Below are 12,890 nucleotides of genomic sequence, written 5' to 3' on the forward strand. Positions count from 1 at the left end.
ACTTCAGTACTTTTTACCTATTTATTTTCCATGATTTTTTTTGCCAGTTGCTTTGTAATCAATACTGTATATGAATTAGGAGCAAGAGTAAATCACTTGTCACTTCAAGCCTATTCTGTGATTTCATAATTCTGTGACTACAAATCTCTAAAAGACTGAGTCTACAGGCTTTGCAACTTGCTGCTTTGCAATCAGGTAGAATTTTGAGCAACAGCGTAGAGGTGACCTATCACATTAAAACTTACATCTAGCCTGTTCCGGCAACATGTTTTTTTTTATCAAGCCACCAAACCACTATCTTATCTGTCTTGTGCATGATTTCATAATTCATAGCATCATAGCAGAAGCATTCACATTTTACCAAGGATACACTGAAACAGGATTTGTTTTTGCATAGCAAATTGCGGTAGCCTTCTGTCTTTCTTTAGAGTTACAGAGTAGAATGAAAGTGCATCATGCACCCTAATACAAATGCATCCAAAGAATCATGTCTATGAATAATGAGTAAATTCTTCATGTAAGATCTTGAGTTCCAAGTCATCCACTGCAGTAACTGAAACACCTCAAGCTAAAGTATGAATGTATTTAAGGTAAGAGTTGTATTTGTTAATGGCCATATTTTATATTACTCCCCGATATAGCTGTTTTCAGTCATTGATTTTCTTCAGTTCATACAAAAGGAACCCAATCAGTATGCCTACCAAAAATTAGCAAGAAGACATGAACTTGGATTTGAATTCAACACATGAATCTGACTTGGAGGATCTAAAGTGAACATAAAACCAGTTGAGTCTCCTTACCATAATCTTGATTCTGGTACCTGTTTACCATGTTAACCAAGCTTTGCTGGGATGGATTAGAATTGGATCTCTGGTCTCACATTGGAAAAGCTGGCCTTTGCTAAGATGCTTTTTTTAGTTATATTGTTATGGAGTTAAAAATGGCTCTGTGTGCTTACTGTCATGGTGTTCATGTGATAAAACAAGGAATCAGTTACTGTTTTTCTGTGCTGTAGTGTTCTATGGTTCTATTTTTAAGAGTTAATTGGATAGATACATGGATGGGAGAGGTCTGGAGGGTTATGAAATGGGTGCAGGTCAGTGGGACTAGTGGAATGATGTTTCATCACAGACTAGAAGAGCCAAATGGCCTTTTTTGTGTTGTAATATTCTATGGTTCTATGATGGAAATCTAAAGCTAACAGAAACTATTGGACACATCTACTAGGCCAGGCAGCAAATGAAGACAGAACTTGCAAGCTAACATTTTGGTTGTTGATAAAGCTAAACAGAAACTATGGACAAATCTACTAGGCCAGGCAGCAATTGAAGACAGAACTTGCAAGCTAACATTTTGGTTGTTGATACCTTCAAACTTTAAAATATTTAAAAGGAATCAGAACAAAGGAAAAGGGGATAAGAACAAGTGCGTACAATTCCACTTTATTTTCTGTTTTTTTTTCCTTAACCTATAACCCTTCCTGTCACCTCTTCTTTCACTCTTTTTCATTTTACTTTTGCATTCTGCATTCCCTGGCTTTTTATCCATTTTCACTTTCTGTCCCTTTATAAGAGTTCCTTTCTTCACAACCTGGCTGACTGCCCATGTAAATGTTGTTACCAAGTTACCTTTTTGCATTTCCTCTTGCTGTGAGAGAAATGGACAATAGTTTGCTTGCTATTAGTCCTCAGGTCATCTGATATATTTTTGGGACAAGTTTTAATGAAGATTCTGGGTATAATCTAATCACAAGTTATCTTATCGACTTACTATGTAGGTTGTGAGATGCAGAAGGGTTTGGGTTGGTTAATTAGCTTTGTTTCAAATGTAAATAAATGTAGCCTACAAAAGTCTACCATGGAGATATACAACTTTAATATAACGGAACTTTGTAAGTTGCTGTGAAAGTAATTGGACTCTGTATTGCACATGAATTGAGATAGAGATAGGGAGGTTTGTGGTTGTAGGCTATGTCATATCTCCATATTATGGTAATAAAGCAGTTCAGAATGTACTGACAATAACCACACCAGCAGTGCGAATATAAGACAGCTTTAATAAACTAATATGTACACTAAGAGGTCTTGTCTCTCTGCAAGACGAACCTGGAAGGCTAGACTGTAGCTCTGGACTGCTTTATGTACAAGGTCACCGGGATGACCCCTGGTGACCTAGTGGTGTAATTACATATCACCACACAGAAGTCCCAAATTTGCTGAGCACTGGAGGTAAATGTTCCAGAAGATGTCAGCAGTGTAGTATCTCATTGACTGTAAACTCACCTGATACACTGTAATCCTTGGGGCACCACAGTGACACTGACAGTGTAGCTGTCTCAGAGATCCAGTGATTCTGACCTCGAGTGAAATTTGCATATTCTCCCTGTTTTGGTTTCCTGCTGGATGCTTTCGTTTCCTCCTGCATCTGGTTGTTAACTGGCTGCAACAAAACAAACTGCTGAAAGTACTCAGTTGGTAAGGCAACATTTTGTTTTAGACACACAGCATAGTGACAGGCCCTTGCAGCCCGAAAGCCCGTGCCACCCAAATGCGCCTATTGACCAACAAACCCCATGCATTTTTGAAAGGGTGGGAGGAAACCGGTGCAACTAGAGGAAACCCACACAGAGATGGGAAGAAAGTACAAACTCCTTACAGACAGCAGGAAACTCCAGACTTTACTTCAAAAACCCAATGCTGGAGAAACTTAGCACTTCAATCAATGTACTTCCTATAGTAAAGATAAAGAAACATAACCAACATTTTGGGCTTGATCCCTTCATCAAGATATGAAAAAATGTTGGTAGGCATCTGAACATAATGGTGGGGGGAGGGGCAAGGGGAGGAGCACTGTCCCAAAGGCAGGAGGTAATAGGTAGATTAGGGAGGGAGGGCACAGGAACAAGCAGGAGGAGAAAGATTGGCTTTGTGAATGGAGAGGTCAGGAGGTGGAGAGTCAGAGGATAGAAGACATGGGGAAGGGGAGGGAGGGAGTAGATTAGCAGAAACTGGAGAATTCGATGTTAATACCATCCAGTTGAAAAGTGCCCTGATGTAAATCAAGTGTCTTGGTTGGTGGTCTTGATGGGATAGTACATGAGGCTATGGAAAGACATGTGACCATGGGAGTTAACCACGGAATTGAAGTGGTTGGTCACTGGGAAATCACTGTCACTGATGTGGACAGAGTGTATATGTTCAGCGAAGCAATCTCCCAGTCTGTGCCCAGTCTCTCCAGATCACAAAGGGGGCACCAGAGGCAGTAGATAACTCCCGTGGACACATGTGAAGTGTTGCTTCACTTAAAAAGACTGGGGCCCCAAATGGTGGAGAGGGAGGCTTAAGCGCAATGTGGTACTTCCTGAGGCCATAGAGGAAGGTGCCAGAGGGGCAATTGGTGGAAAGGGATGAGTAGATGAGGGCGTCATGCAGGGACTAGTCCCTAAAGAAGGTGGGGAGGGGAGAAGAGGGGAAGAAGCATCTGTGGTGGGATCCTGTTATAGGTGGCAGAAATTGCGGAGGGTAATGTGGTTGGATGTGGAGGCTGATGGGATGGTAGGTAAGGTCAAGGGGAATCCTCTCTTTGTTATGTCTAGGGCAAGGGCAGATGAGCGGGAAATAGAGGAGATGTGAGTAAGCGTAGATTTGATGGTAGTGGAGAGAAGCCTCATTTGTGGAAGAAAGTGGATGTTTCAGATGATCTGGACTGGAAGACCTTATTTTGGGAAGAGATGAGACAGAGATGGAGAAATTGCAAGAAGGGAACAGAATCCTTGCAGGGGACTGGGTGTGAAGAAGTGTAGTTGAGGTAATTGTGGGGGTTGGTGGGTTTGTAAAATATGTTTGGGGAAAGCTTGTCTCCCAAGATGGATCAGAGAGATCAAGAAAGGGGACACTGTTGCAGGAGATGGACTAGGTGAGTTTGAGATCAGGGTGAAAGTTGGCAGCGAAGTGAATGAAGTTGATGAACTCATTGTGGGTGTATGAGGCAGCCCTGATGTAGTTGTCAATATAGTGGAGGAAGAGTTGAGAGGCCTTGCCTATATAGCCTTGCAGCATAGATTGACCAACAAAGCCTATAAACAGACAGACATAGCTAGGACCCACACAAATTCCTGTGACTTTGATTTGAAAAAAGTGCAATGAGTCAAAGGAGGTTATTAAGAGTAGAACAAGTTCTGCCAGGTGGAAGAGGGTGGTCATGGAGGGTGACTGGTTAGGTCTCATCAAGAAAGAAATGAAGGGTTTTGAGTCCTTCTGTATGGGGGATGGAGGTATAAAATGATTGAACATCAGTAGTATCTTTTTACCTCCAGTTCTCCACCCCCTTCCCTCTCCATTCACAGAGCCATCCCTCCTCCCCCTGCTTGCTGGTATGCCCTCCCTCCCTTATCCACCTCTTGCCTTTGGGCCATGCTCCTCACCCACTACCATTCTGTTCAGATACCTGCCGACATTTTTTCATACCTTGATGAAGGGCTCAAGTTTGAAATGTTGGTTATGTATCTTTATCTTTGTTACATTGTTAAACTATTACAGCACTGGATATGAACCCAGGTCACTGGCACTGTAAAATAGTGTTGCACTAACTGCTACACAATCGGTGCTGCCCAATCTGTAGAGGAAAAAGGGATAGTTGCCATTTTGGATGAAGACCCTCCATCAAGACTGAGTGTATAGGAGGGAGATGGCCAATATAAAGTGGGGCGAGAAAGAAGTGAGGCAGGAGCCAGTTGAGGAAGGAAATGATCGGCAAATGGAAATCAGTGGAGACTGAGGGGGCAGAATGAAGCTGGGGGACAATAGCAGAGACATATCAGGAGAGAAGAAAAAAAGGGGCCGATGGATCCAGGTGGGAGGAGGGTGAGAGGGTGGAGGTAGAGGCAGGCAGTGAGGTGATAAGTAGAAACACAAGCTGGTGATGCTGAAATTTGATATGTAAAATAAGGAAGAGATGATAAGCAGATGGAAGCAAATAGAGAAGGGGGAAGTTGAAACTGAGTGACTGTGAAACATTAGGGGAGAGAAAGAAATGTAAGTAGAGTGGGTTCCCTGATATTGGAAAATTCATTGTCAATATCTTTGGGTTGTAGGCTACTCAGGCAGAATATGAGGTGTTGTTCTTCTCGTTATTATTTGGCCTAACCGTGGCAACGAAGAAGGCCGAGGGATGGGGAGTTGAAATAGCATCCAACCAGGGTATTAGGATGGTCCTCGCACATGGAAGTAAGTGTTCTTCAAGATGGTTCCCCAGTCTTCAACTAGATAATAATCTAGGCCATTAATGAAGAAATTACAAGATGACTTAGAACATTGGAAGGATTTACCACTAACACTGATAGGAAGGGTAAACTGCATTAAAATGAATATCTTCCCAAGGATACAATACCTATTTCTATCGTTACCAATTCACCTAACAGAGAAATTCTTCAAGGAGCTAAAGAAAATAATAAGGAAATTCCTGTGGAAAGGGGGGAATCCGAGGATAGCGCTAGATAAATTAACAGAATGGTACAAACAAGGGGGCTTACAGCTACCAAACTTTAAGAATTATCAAAGAGCAGCACAATTAAGATTCCTATCAGATTTTTATCAAACAAGGCTAAAACCAGATTGGACCAGAATAGAGCTAGATAAAATAGGGGAGAAGGTACCTGAACATATACTATATAAGTGGGATGAAAAGCTGGTGCAACAGGGGAATTCACCAGTACTGCACCATCTGCTCAACATTTGGAAGAAGATTCACATAGAAAGGAAAAAAAAACAAATTATCAACTACCAAAATTAATATTGACGCAAAATCAACTAATCCCTTTCACAATAGATAACCTTTCCTTTAGAGAATGGGAGAGAAAAGGGATCAAAAGAATAGAAAATTGTTTTTCGGGAAATAAATTATTATCTTTTGAACAAATGAAGTACAAATATGGTATAACTCATGGTACAATGTTTGCATACCACCAACTGAAAACCTACTTGAAGGACAAATTGGGAAGCAGACTGAGGTTACCAGAAGGAAGCAGTTTTGAATATGTGATTACAGACATAATGATAATTAAAAGATTTATAACAAACATGTACATCAAACTACAAGAGAAAGAGAACGATGAAATAAGCTGTAAATCCAAACAAAAGTGGGAACAAGATCTAAACATAAAGATAAAGAATGAAACATGGGAAAAGCTATGCTCCGGAACTATGGGAAATACAATAAACACGAGGTTACGCATGATACAATATAATTGGTTACACAGGCTATACACCATGCCCCAAAAGTTAAAAGAATGGGACCCAACAGTATCAGATAGATTTTTTGCTGTAAGAAGGAAACAGGAACAACAGTACATGCAATTTGGGCATGTGAGAAAGTGGAAAAGTTTTGGGAAGATCTAAACAAGGTATTAAATAAAATCACAAAAAGCAACATCCCAAAAAATCCAGAGATCTTTCTTCTAAGTAATATAAGAAGTAAAGAACTTGGACTCGATTTGGATGGAGCACAAAAAAGATTTATTATGATAGCCTTAGCTGTAGCAAAAAAATGTATTGTATCAACCTGGAAATCAGAAGATAGCCTGAGAATACAGCAATGGTACAGAGAAATGAATAAATGTATTCCATTGGAAAAAAATAACATATAATTTAAGAAATAATATCACAATATTCGAACAAATTTGGGAACCGTACATGGAACACAACAAAGAAGTCCTACCGCGGACCTCCACCCCCTAAAATGACAGAAGGAGAAGAAGACGAAATGAACTGATCCAGTGTGTAAAAGTAGATGACACAATTTTCTTGTTTATTTTCATTGTGTGATGACATTGTTTAATGGGTTTAATGTATCATATATGTTGAACGTTGAGTGGGTGGGGAGGGGGATGGGAAGGAGGGAGGGAAGGGAGGGGGAAAAGGGGAGAAAATGACACTGTGAATATTCATGAAGGAAAGGTTTATGTGTATTTTGGTCAATATGGTTCATAGTGTGAAAAATAAATTTTTTTAAAAAAAGATGGTTCCCCAATCTGTACTAGAGAAAGCCACCATGTAATTGAGGCTGGAGGAAGCTACTTAATTGGCTACTGTGTAGGTGACCCATGGTAGAATCGAGGGCTGGAGGGCATTAACAGGAATGTGAAGAAAATAGATTACAGTGGGGATTTGGAGTGATGGGATTGCTCTTTAAATCTCCAAAGATCAAATGGCTGTGTGGCTTCCTGAATAGTAAATAAATATGGAATAAAACTGACTAGTAACATGCAATGATTCTCTAATATACACTGGAACAGGGAGAATAACAAGTCACTGATACAAATTTGGAACATTTGTGCTCAGCTATCAAATCAGTTGCAGGCAATTTACCAGAACTTAATAATGGATGAGATTTAAAAAATCTGATGCATTTTAATTTTGCTTTGTTTTGAAACACTGTGACCTAGAAACTCAATCACATCATGCAATGTTTTGTGCACAAAGCAACTGAATGGAGGTGTAAAAATTGATCACAAAATATAATCAGTGCTTCTGAGTACACAACATTCCAAATGTGAAGCAGGTTGACTGTCCTCTGTGTGCATGATGTGCTTTTGTGGAGAGGCCGATGGGCAAAGCGTAGTGAAATTAATCGGCATGGAATGCAAGCTGATATCATTATCACGGCAGTGGACCACAATGAAAAACGTGTGTGGGTCTCAGCTATGAAACTATGCCTGAACAGAAGGGCATATGATTGCTCAAATGTGAATTTAACAGCTAGTCCTTTCTTGAGCTGCTGTCAGTGTATCCAGTCAAAGACCTTCTCCAGTGGATCATATGATTCCAGGTCCACCATGCTCCTGAGTAGTCCTCTACTGGTTACTGCTGGCTTACATGACCCTTTTCACCAATATGATTCCTGGTGTGCCATCAGAGACAGGGGTAGTTCACTTTAGTTTATTGACCTTCTGCTCTTCACTTGATTCACTGTTCAAGGCTTAGTACCTGAAGCAACTACTGTATTCCCATTGAGCATCCCCATTTGAAGACATTTTAGAATGACAGGGACCTGCCACCTGACAATAGCGCTACCACCTTTCCCACACTGTATACATTATACACAATAGTGCTACCAACTTTCAAACGCTGTATAAATTGTGTGCTATAGCACTACCAACTTTCCCACGCTGTTTAAAAATGATCCGCTATTGCTATTTATTCCTAGCACTTTCCCACGGTCCCTTTTAAAGGTTTATATAGGTTGGCACAACAACAACAACAGGGGGTGAAGGGCTCATATTGTGCTGTACATAAAACTTAATTGTGTTATAATTATGCATGATTAATTTTGTTCAAATATATGACCATAATACATTCATCAGGATTTAGAACTGGTTCACCATTGCTTGATGCATCATGTCATCAGTGGTAGAAGGTAGAATAGTCCTAACCCTGGGGATGACTCCTTCCAAATGTGAAAGCATTTGGTGTCTCAGTTAGGGGTGGTCAAGAGTGCCGTACCCCCATTCCTATCCGGGGGCACTGAACGGCCAATTTACTGGGACACAAGTGTGAAAGAGGCCAGTGATTGATGGGCGAAGGCTAATAAGGTTGCACCTCTCCTATTTTTCATTTAGATAAACAGACTAGACTTGCCAGTGCTGACTGATAAACACTTCACTGTGTTGACTTGAGAAGGGTTATCCAGCTTGAACAGATTTCTCAGCGTGCAAGTCCAGCTTTCACAGGTATGAACTTTACCATTACCATATTTTCATGTGATACTTTCATTGGTATCACCACTGGAGTTTCACAAGCCTTATAGTTTGGTAGTTCTGCATTTAAGGCCATCGATTTGAAGAAGGGCGTTTCATTTTTTGTTATTAATTAACTTTGCTCCTTATAATGAATAAGATCTATAATGAGAGCAAACAAATAGTATGCTTGTGAAAATGGTATTTTAAACACTGTTTTATTGCTGAAGAAAGAGATTCCATTAATTGAATTGATTCAACATCCTTCCATGGAATATGACGTTTATATACCTGTAAAATATGTTTTCTGTATAGATTGTTGGATTGTAACTCTATTTTCATGTGGTACAGGGGTTAAAATATTCAAGTTGTTGGCAAGCTTGAGGTCAACAAACCTTATTTTGGGGAACTAAAAACTAAAATGTCTTACTAATTTGTGAATAATATCACGATATTTTCTCTTCCATTTTCCATGCACCACTTCACGAACAACTATTGTTATTTTGTTCCTTTCCCCATGAAATCCTTCTCTTTGGCAGTTAGTTTTGTTGATTTCTCAAATGATTTCTTTACTCCTGATTAATTTGTAAACAGTTACTTTGCCAAGTAAAATTTAATAATGAAAACTGTTTTGGTTTTTATTCACCAATAGCTGAGAAGAGAATCATTTTCAAAATCATATTTTAGTACCTATGTTGTAACTTGGTAATATCTGGCTAAAAAAAAGATGATGTCCAATATGCATATCCTGTTTATGAAATGCAGTACTTATGTATTCATGGCACCATATGTTTCGCTATCTGTATATATTAATTATGGGTCTTCAATTCTGTTCTGTTTCTGAGTTTGTACAGTCCTTTTTCTTGTAAGCCACATTTAATGATAAAATCTGGCATATTCCAATGTTGATTAGCATATTTACACAGCTATTTTTAGGCTGATTTTTTGGGTTTAATTTCCAATAAATATTTTGACAAAATGTTCTTCAATTGTGCTGAGCTTGACAGTGCCCTGTCAGCAGACAGCAAGTCCAATTTTTCCCTTTCCCCTCTGAGTGTCTCTCTTTGTGCACCTTGCACTCTGAGCTGTTTGCTCTGAGGGTGGGACAAGAGAGTTGTTTTGTGTCTGGTGAAACATTAACTAAAGGCAACCAGCCATGAGTCTGAAGGGCATTCCATTGCCGTGCTGGGTTCTGAGAGGAGAAAACACCTTGTTGAAGGTAAAGATTTTACTTTATTGCCCGTGTATGTTTCCTTCATGCATTTCTTTCAAAAATTAGCAACTTTTAAAATGAGCTTCCACAAAAAGTGAAGAAGAATAAAAATGAAGTAGATAATGTAAAATTATGTATGTGGTTAGAATTAAATTGATTGTATTCTTTAATGTAATCATTAGCAGGGTTAACATCCTTCCCGATGGAAATCACCAAATCGCTCACTATTCCTTCTGCGCAGCCAAAGTTTGAAAGATTCTTCCTGTAAAGTATTGTTCGCAGACCAAAAGCAATTTTCATGATTTTTGGTTATGATTAGGAGTAATCCAATGGAGCTCTGCTGACAGTATATGAATCTGAGGTTCTTTCCAGATCAACCAGCTTTTTTTTGTTTCAGGCCCGAAACATTGGTTACGTATTTTTGTCTTTGCTACATGAAAAGCACTGCTTGATTTGTTGAGTTTCTCCAGCAGTTTTGTATAAACTACAATTACCGCATCTACAAATTTCCTTTGTTTTTCTTTTGCTGCCCTCACTTGAAGGTGCAGGTTATAATAAAGTGATATTCCAAAGCTTTCATCTCTCAAATATCCAACAATTGGCATTTTTACACAGAAACTTTAGAATTATTCTGAAAAAAATTAGCATACTTACTTCCAATGTGTCCCGATGTGGTCGTTTACACCGGGGCACATTTAGGGCACTTTTACACAGCCTTCCTGTGTAGTGGAGGTGGTTGGAGGGAGAACGTTGTATTCATTAGGCCTGTTTCTTACGGAGTGGCTGCAGTCATTTTGCACTGCAGCTACTCTGTAAAAATGTGTAGGGGTGCCAGTGGAAAATTTACAGGATGGAATAATTCCATCTCAACAATTTTACACTGCCACCAGAGCAAAAATTTTCTGCTGTTCAGCAGCTGTGTAAAAGTGCCTAATCTCTAAACCTCTAGAATATGTCATCAGACCATTTAAGTGTGAGGTATTGTGTCTTAGCCTAACCCATTCTCACTCAATTGTCCTCATTTGTTTTGTGAATTCTCCAGGGTGGAGTAGAGCTGAGGAGGAGTACATTGAAGACAAAGCCAGATTTTTTTCATTGATTTTTTTTCTCACTGTTTTAACAGTGCTAATTGCATATTGTTTCCCTGGCTGATCAGTCAGCTAATTTAGCATAGGGGAAGATTGCACTGGGATGTTTCTGGTCAAGGGAGGGGGGAGGGTTGTACTTCATTGGGTTATGCTCTCCCAAATCATGCATTGGGGAGAATTTGCTGAATGTTTTCTTGTTAAATAATTGTGATACACAATGAGGTAATATTGTGAGAAAGATAGTCAGCAAAAGCTAGATATAATGCCAGAAAGAGAAAAGGGCAGCCTGATTAGTGTAGTGGTTAGTGCAATGTGATTAGTGTGCCAACAACCCGGTTTCGAATGCGACGTTGTCTGCAAGGAATTTGTACGTCCTTCCCATGATCTGCGTGGGATTCCCTGGTTTCCTCCCACCCTCCAAAATGTACACAGGTGATAGATTAATTGGATGTAACTGGGCAGCACAGGCTTAAGAAAATCAGTTGCAGTGAACACGTTCAATGCTTTCCTGTGGATATTTGACTTCATCAAATATCCAATGAGGCTTGGTTCTCAAACCATCAAAAAAATATATAAAGGAGGTGAAAAATCAATGAAATTGAGATATTAAATCTTAGAGCAGAATTAAAGAATTGTTGCAATGGAGCAGGAACCCATCGCACTTTGTAGAAAAATCCATTCAGTTCCATTCTCCACAAAATTTATGCCTGCATATACCATAATATGTATTTTTGTAAGAAATACAAAGGGCAGTATAATAGTGTCTATTAAGTAAACTCTTGGTCAAGTAAAAACACAATGCTGGAGAAACTCAGCAGGTCAAACAATGTACTCTATCTTCTCTTTGACTTGGCTTCGCGGACGAAGATTTATGGAGGGGGTAAATGTCCACGTCAGCTGCAGGCTCGTTTGTGGCTGACAAGTCCGATGCGGGACAGGCAGACATGGTTGCAGCAGTTGCAGGGGAAAATTGGTGGGTTGGGGTTGGGTGTTGGGTTTTTCCTCCTTTGCCTTTTGTCAGTGAGGTGGGCTCTGCGGTCTTCTTCAAAGGAGGTTGCTGCCCTCCGGACTGTGAGGCGCCAAGATGCACGGTTTGAGGCGATATCAGGCCACTGGCGGTGGTCAATGTGGCAGGCACCAAGAGATTTCTTTAGGCAGTCCTTGTACCTTTTCTTTGGTGCTCCTCTGTCACGGTGGCCAGTGGAGAGCTCGCCATATAACACGATCTTGGGAAGGCGATGGTCCTCCATTCTGGAGACGTGACCCACCCAGCGCAGTTGGATCTTCAGCAGCGTGGACTCGATGCTGTCAACCTCTGCCATCTCGAGTACTTCGACGTTAGGGATGAAAGCGCTCCAATGAATGTTGAGGATGGAGCGGAGACAACGCTGGTGGAAGCGTTCTAGGAGCCGTAGGTGATGCTGGTAGAGGACCCATGATTCGGAGCCGAACAGGAGTGTGGGTATGACAACGGCTCTGTATACACTTATCTTTTTCAGTTGGTTGTTTTTCCAGACTCTTTTGTGTAGTCTTCCAAAGGCGCCATTTGCCTTGGCGAGTCTGTTGTCTATCTCGTTGTCGATCTTTGCATCTGATGAAATGGTGCAGCCGAGATGGGTAAACTGGTTGACCGTTTTGAGTTCTGTGTGCCCGATGGAGATGTGGGGGGGCTGGTATTCATGGTGGGGAGCTGGCTGATGGAGGACCTCAGTTTTCTTCAGGCTGACTTCCAGGCCAAACATTTTGGCAGTTTCCGCAAAACAGGACGTCAAGCGCTGAAGAGCTGGCCATGAAAGACCTCAACAATGAAGACGCTGTTTACATCCGGTACCGCACAGATGGCAGTCTCTTCAATCTG

At 40.6% G+C, this 12,890-nt stretch overlaps 1 protein-coding gene across 38 annotated transcripts in view; it reads left to right on the top strand.

Annotated features, from left to right (window-relative positions):
• Nucleotides 1-12,890, top strand: part of rbm47 (RNA binding motif protein 47) — a 365,648-nt gene that overhangs the window by 251,151 nt on the left and 101,607 nt on the right. For 34 of the 38 annotated variants that reach the window (XM_069924838.1, XM_069924841.1, XM_069924842.1 and 31 more), the window contains one exon: nucleotides 8,615-8,725. The exons of 1 other annotated variant lie outside the window; for it this stretch is intronic. The gene's annotated coding sequence lies outside the window, so the exon portion shown is untranslated. Of the gene's footprint in view, nucleotides 1-498; nucleotides 591-5,133; nucleotides 5,226-8,614; nucleotides 8,726-9,867; nucleotides 9,951-12,890 lie in introns of those variants that run through there. 3 more of the 38 variants (XM_069924863.1, XM_069924862.1, XM_069924869.1) reach the window with 3 other exon arrangements.

This window comes from Narcine bancroftii, chromosome 3 (assembly GCF_036971445.1).
Source record: "Narcine bancroftii isolate sNarBan1 chromosome 3, sNarBan1.hap1, whole genome shotgun sequence".
Classification (NCBI taxonomy): Eukaryota; Metazoa; Chordata; class Chondrichthyes; order Torpediniformes; family Narcinidae; genus Narcine; species Narcine bancroftii.